General features: G+C 55.0%; 1 long non-coding RNA gene across 5 annotated transcripts; it reads left to right on the top strand.

Annotated features, from left to right (window-relative positions):
• The first annotated feature begins 774 nt into the window (after nucleotides 1-774).
• LOC123650605 lies at nucleotides 775-4905 on the top strand. 5 transcript variants are annotated; one of them, XR_006739432.1, is made up of 4 exons: nucleotides 1029-1151; nucleotides 2255-2449; nucleotides 3725-3825; nucleotides 4502-4905. It is a non-coding gene; the product is annotated as an uncharacterized LOC123650605 (long non-coding RNA). The 5 variants fall into 5 exon arrangements; XR_006739434.1 differs by lacking the exons at nucleotides 1029-1151; nucleotides 2255-2449 and adding an exon at nucleotides 775-805; XR_006739433.1 differs by lacking the exon at nucleotides 2255-2449.
• Nucleotides 4906-5525: the final 620 nt, after the last annotated feature.

Below are 5525 nucleotides of genomic sequence, written 5' to 3'. Positions count from 1 at the left end.
ATGTGGCATGGCCACACAATGAAATATTATTCAGCCATTAAAAGGAAGTGACATTCTGACACATACTACAACACGACAAACCTTGAAAACATTATGCCAGGTGAAATAAGCCAGGCACCAAAGGCCACACGTGCTATGATTCCACTTACACCAAGTTTGCAGAATAGGCAAATTCATACAGGAAGAAAGAACAGAGGTTGCTGCCAGGGTGAGGGGGAGGAAAGAACAGAAAGTTATTATCTGAGGGTTACAGAACTTGTTTGGGATGATAGAAAAAAATTCTGGAAATAGGTAGTCGTGATGGTTGCACAATGTTTTGAATGTGCTTAATGCCACCGAATTATGCACTTTAAAATGGTTAAAATGGTAAATTTTATGTTATGTAAATTTTACCACCATGCAGATAAACGTGCAGAAGGGAGAGGTGAGTCCAGGCCGCAAAGCCGTGCTAGGAATAGAAACAGGCGAGGTGGAGGTGAGGAAAGGATTTGCAAAGAGCAGGTGCACAGGCAATGACTCATTAGCTCAGGAGAAAAAGGATGAGGGAGGAGCAGTTCCCTGGACAGAGCATGAGGGGGAGCAGGTTGCCTTTGAGGGGACAGAGAAGACAGGAAAGGGACTCGCAGCTGGGGGAGGGAGCGAGGGAGCATCGGATGCACCTGTTTACTCAGCGCAGGATGCAGCAGCCAGGCCGTCAGCTGAGGCTGCAGATGGGAGGCACCGGCTCCTCTGTGACACACACAGGCCTGTTCTCATCCAAACACCCATCCAGAAAACAAACACCAGCTCTTCCCAAACCGCAAAGGTGACTCTGGGCAGGAATGGCCCCCTCCTTCAGGGCTCTTCTCCCCCCGCCTAGCCTAGACTGCAGACCTTGACCTCCCACTTCTCCCAGCTCCTGCCTTGGCTGAATGAGTTCACTCCTTCTTTAAGCTCTGCTAGCTGTTTCTTTCTGAGAAGTTCCCTTCTTTTATACTGTTCTCTAATTGCCTCATTTGCATAAACCTGCTCTCCTGGGCATCTGCACAGCTCCCGGAGCAGGGCCTCGCTGCAGAGCTGGCCTGGCCAGCCGGAGGGGGTCGACTGGATCATGGGGTCTTCCCTCCACCCACCTGGCCCAACACTGGCTCTCCTGCTTCCTGTTCTCCTGGGTAAGACCAGCTGGTGGTCCTCAAACTCTGGAGCAATCGTTCTCAACCCTGGGCATGCATTTTAATCACGTTTTAAAGAATATTGATTCCCGATGCCAAGCTTAGCCCCTGGTTTGCTTGGTCTGGGGGTGAGGCCCTGGCATGGAAATGGTTTACACTTTCCACGGGACTCTACGTACTGCCGGGGTGAGAACTACTTCTTTAAAGCGGGTAAGAGTCCCCTGGGGGACTTTATTAGAATCAGATGCCCACCTGCCCCTCCCCCCACAGAGATTTGGCTTCCTGAAGTCCAGGGTAGGGGCCAGGACTCTGTACTCTTTAACAGCAGGGCCCACCAGGGGATCCTGGCACAGGCAGCTTGAGAAGTTCAGGACACGCTGTTGGGGACTCGTTCCACGTTGGTCAGTCTGGGCTCCCCAGATGAGTGGCGTGTTTCTCTGGGCAGGTCTGGAGTCGAGGCCGCCCGGGGCTGGCTTGTACCTGTGGCCGGTGAGGCGTGCACAGGGAGAAGCCACTGTGAGGATGGGGGACCTTCCCGCTCACCCAGACCAGACACAGCCCAGCCTGGGGCAGGCCCTGGAAGGCCGGGGACTGGGCAGGTGGGGTGTGTGCTGGGCGGAGCTCAGGGCACAGGGCTGGGGCCATCTCTGCTCCACACCCCTCCCTCCCTCTCTCGCCCCAAGCACCATCAGGGCCAACCAGGGGTTCTGTTCTGAATGGCTCTGAGGAAGAGGAGGAGAAGGAGTGTTTGGCCACAGGGTCAGGAAGGTGAGGTCCGTAGCCCGGCTCCTTCCCGTCCCCTGAATGCCGGCTTCAAGGACTTATCTAAACTACGAGATGCCAGGCGGGCTCTCCCAGCCTGGGCTCTCACCCCGGGGCCCCTACAAAAGGTGCAGAAGGCGAATGGAAGTTCGGAGCAGGGGGTCCAGGAGAGGCCGGTCCTGGGACCAGATCTTGGGTGCTCCGGGCAGCCCATCACCTTGCGGGTCCAGGCTGTCACATCAGAGAGAAGCAGGCAGAAGCCCTAACTGGACAAGGGCTGGCAGGCACCAGAGCAGTGATTAAATTCACTTCAGACCACCTTTGCACCGTCCTGTCACCAGCCCTGGCTGTGTGATCCGGTAACGGCCGACAGCAGGTGCAGGCAGCCGGGCTAGAAGCTGCCACCTGCACCCACTCTGCTCTGCATCCTGGAGGCCAAGCCTGGGGCCAGCACACCAACTAGAAACATCTGGCCTCTTTAGAGTCACAGCAGCTCAAAGAGCTGTCCACAACATCAGGAACCTGCTTGACTTCAGGTGAGGAAATTGGGGCCCAAGCTAGTTGGTGGGCAAGCCAGGACCAGAACACTTGGCCCCAGCACCCACGTGTACCTGTGTGCTCAACCTGCATCCTCACCTCCAAGAGCGCACACAGTCCTAGCGGAAGCCTGGGCTCTGAGCCAGCCTGCTGGGGCTGGAATCCAGGCTGTGTGACTCTGGGCATGTGTCTCGACCTCTCTGTGCTCCAAGTGTCCTCATCTATAAATGTGGGTGATAACAGCACCTACCTCTTAGGGTTGCCGTGGGGATTAAATCTAGCCATTTATTTTTTTAAACTACTACTCACATTGGTGCTTACCACATGTCAGACACCGTTCTGAGCACTTTATAAAAGTTAAGCTGTTCCTAACGACCCTGACCAGACAGGTCTCACATTTTATACTTAAGGAAACTGAGTCACGGCGAGCCTAACTCAGTCAGTAAGTGGCAGAGTTGGCATGCAAACCAGACAGTCCAGGTCCAGGGTCCCTGCTCTTAGATTACCTGCTGACTCCCAATATGGACACTAGAAAACAGGAGGTACTTAACTGTTTAAAATACCAATTATCGTTTATTAGATCCGAGCCACAGGAGCTGTAGCTAATGGTGGCTGTGGCCTGTGATCGTGATCTGGGGGGCAGGCAGCCCCCACCCCTGGGGCTTTCCTTCTCCTCTTTCTCCTTGCACCCCCGAAAGGGAAGCCGAGGCCCTGGAAATCTCTGCTGCTGTCTGCCGTGGGTGCCGCCCAGGCAGGGCTCGTGGCTCCTCCGTCGTATTCCAGGGGGGATCTGGCACTTTGTGGTGGGCTCCCCCTTGCCTCCCTGCAGCCCCCCTTCTTCCCTAAAGGGATGTGAAATGGTTTGCAAAAACAATCTCAGCACAGCAGAATAATATAATTGTAAAATGTTTGAGAAAAATGGAGCAAAGCAAAGGCAGCATCATTGACTCGGTGGCGGGAGCTCGCTTATTTGGAGGGTGCGGGGAGTCGGGCTGAGGATGGGACTGGAAGGAGAGAAGGCAATTTCCAGGATCTGTCGCTCAGAGTGAGCCCTGTCTGTGTCCCCTGCTTTCCTGGGTGGGGGTCAGAGCAGCCCTCTGCAGGGGAGGGGTGATAGCAAGGAGACAGCCACGAGATTCAGCCCTGGGGGCTACCAGCTTCAGGGGAAATCCAGGAAGCTGGAAGCCTCCCTCTCTCTGTTCTCTCCTCCTCCTCTTAATTGCTATGTGCTTGAAAACCCTCCGGCGTATTGACCCTTCGTCCCTCCCGAGAAGCAGCAGGACCAGGAAGGACTCGCGTCTCCCAGGCAGCCCGCTCTGCCCTGCGCCTCCATTTCCTGGCAGTCAAAGGTGACTTTTTCCTCCTCGGAGGAAAGGTGAGCGTGCCATGGCAGGTTCTCGGCGGGCACTGCCCTCTCAGTGTCTGGCCGGGGCTGACTTGGAGGAGCCACTCACGTCCGAGAGCGAGTTCCGAGGGCCGGACACTGGGAGGCTCCAAGGACCAGAAGGAGGCTCTTTCCGGCTTCATGGGGGGGCACCCCGTGCACTCCCACGGGCCTGGTTAGGCACCCTGCAACTGCCCTCTTGAAAATTTTAATCATTTTTTACAAGAAGCCCAGCATTTTCATTTTGCGCCACCTCCCTACCCCTCCCCAGAAGTGAGGTCACCGGTTCTGCCTGGGGGTGTGAGTGTCCCATAGATCTAGGGCACTGAAATAGAGGGGCTCCCCCTCTTCCCTCACGTGTGAGCATCCTGCACAGCGGGGCTTCTCCTCCACAGCACTGGTGCTATTGTGAGCTGGGTCAGCCCTCGTGGTGGGGCTGCCCCGGGCACTGTGAGACGCTTGGCAGCACCCTGGCTTGTGCCCACTAGATGCCATTAGCACCCACCCGCCCAGAGGTGACAACCAAACATGTCTGCAGACATTTCCAGATGTCCCTGGAGGGACAACAGCATTGCCCTGGTTTTCCAGGCTCTAGCTGGAACCCCTCCTGCGAGGGAAGTAGGGAGGAAGCTCTTCTTCCAGATTAACACGGAACATTTCTTAACAGGCCTGTGCTAGGTTCACTCTGACGTCACCAAAATAAGGAAATAGCTGAGGAAGACGGCCACAGCTTCTACACTAAGAGAAACCCTACCAAATTGCAGGGGAGTCTGAGGAATATTCCAGAAGGTTGGGGAAGACGTGGACTCCTTGATGGGGAGCCAAGTCTAGCTTCCATCTTCAGCATCTGAGCATGCCCCCTGCCTCCTCTGAGGACTCCTGCACCAAGGGGGCAGACAGGGAACTGCCAGGCTTTGGGCTCAGAAGACCCAGGCTTAAATTCCACACACCCGCTGTGTGGCCTTGAGCCAGTTTCATAACCTCTCTGAGCTTGTTTTCTCATCTACAAAATAAAGCTAATAATATCTACCTCGAGAGTCACAGATTAAAGACCAAAAGTGTGGAAAGCTCCTGGTTCGGTGCTATTATGTTTTTTTCTAACCATCTACGAGCAAATCTCTGCACCTCCCACCCCCTAAGAGCCCTCGTGTGTCCTCACCCCGGCCACAGGAGAAGCAGCGGCTGGCGTCGTCCTTCCACCCGAGGGGCCGGAGAGAGCCCGGAGACAAGACTGAAATAAGAGCGAGGAGCACAGCAGAGGCACATCTGAGAAGAGGGGCCCTTCTCACGCGTTCTCGAGTAATTAAAAACGGCGTTCGGTCTCCCGTGGCACCTGGCGGAAGAGCCTTCACAAAATCGGCTTCAAAGGTGGTGGCATTCCCTAGATGTTTGCTCCCGGCTCTCTGCATCCGAGCTCTTCAGTCCCCAGTAAGGAGCATGTGTGGCTGTGGGCAAGGCCAGGCCCGCTCTCTCCTTGAAAGAGATCAAATCCTCTCTCAGAAATTTGATTTTAATTGTGATTGTTCTTATTCATCTTGAAATTCATTTGAGGCTGTAAATCCACTCATCCTGCCTCACTCTCTTAATTCTAGGAGGTTTAAAGGGATGGGAAAAAAATCACACGTCTCTCTAGAGGTAAGAAGAGCTGGCGAGGGGTGGCTCACACGGGCCGGGGACCGGGGGGTCGTGTG

This window comes from Lemur catta, chromosome 15, assembly GCF_020740605.2.
Source record: "Lemur catta isolate mLemCat1 chromosome 15, mLemCat1.pri, whole genome shotgun sequence".
Classification (NCBI taxonomy): Eukaryota; Metazoa; Chordata; class Mammalia; order Primates; family Lemuridae; genus Lemur; species Lemur catta.
This window is presented reverse-complemented; position numbering and strand designations above follow the sequence as displayed.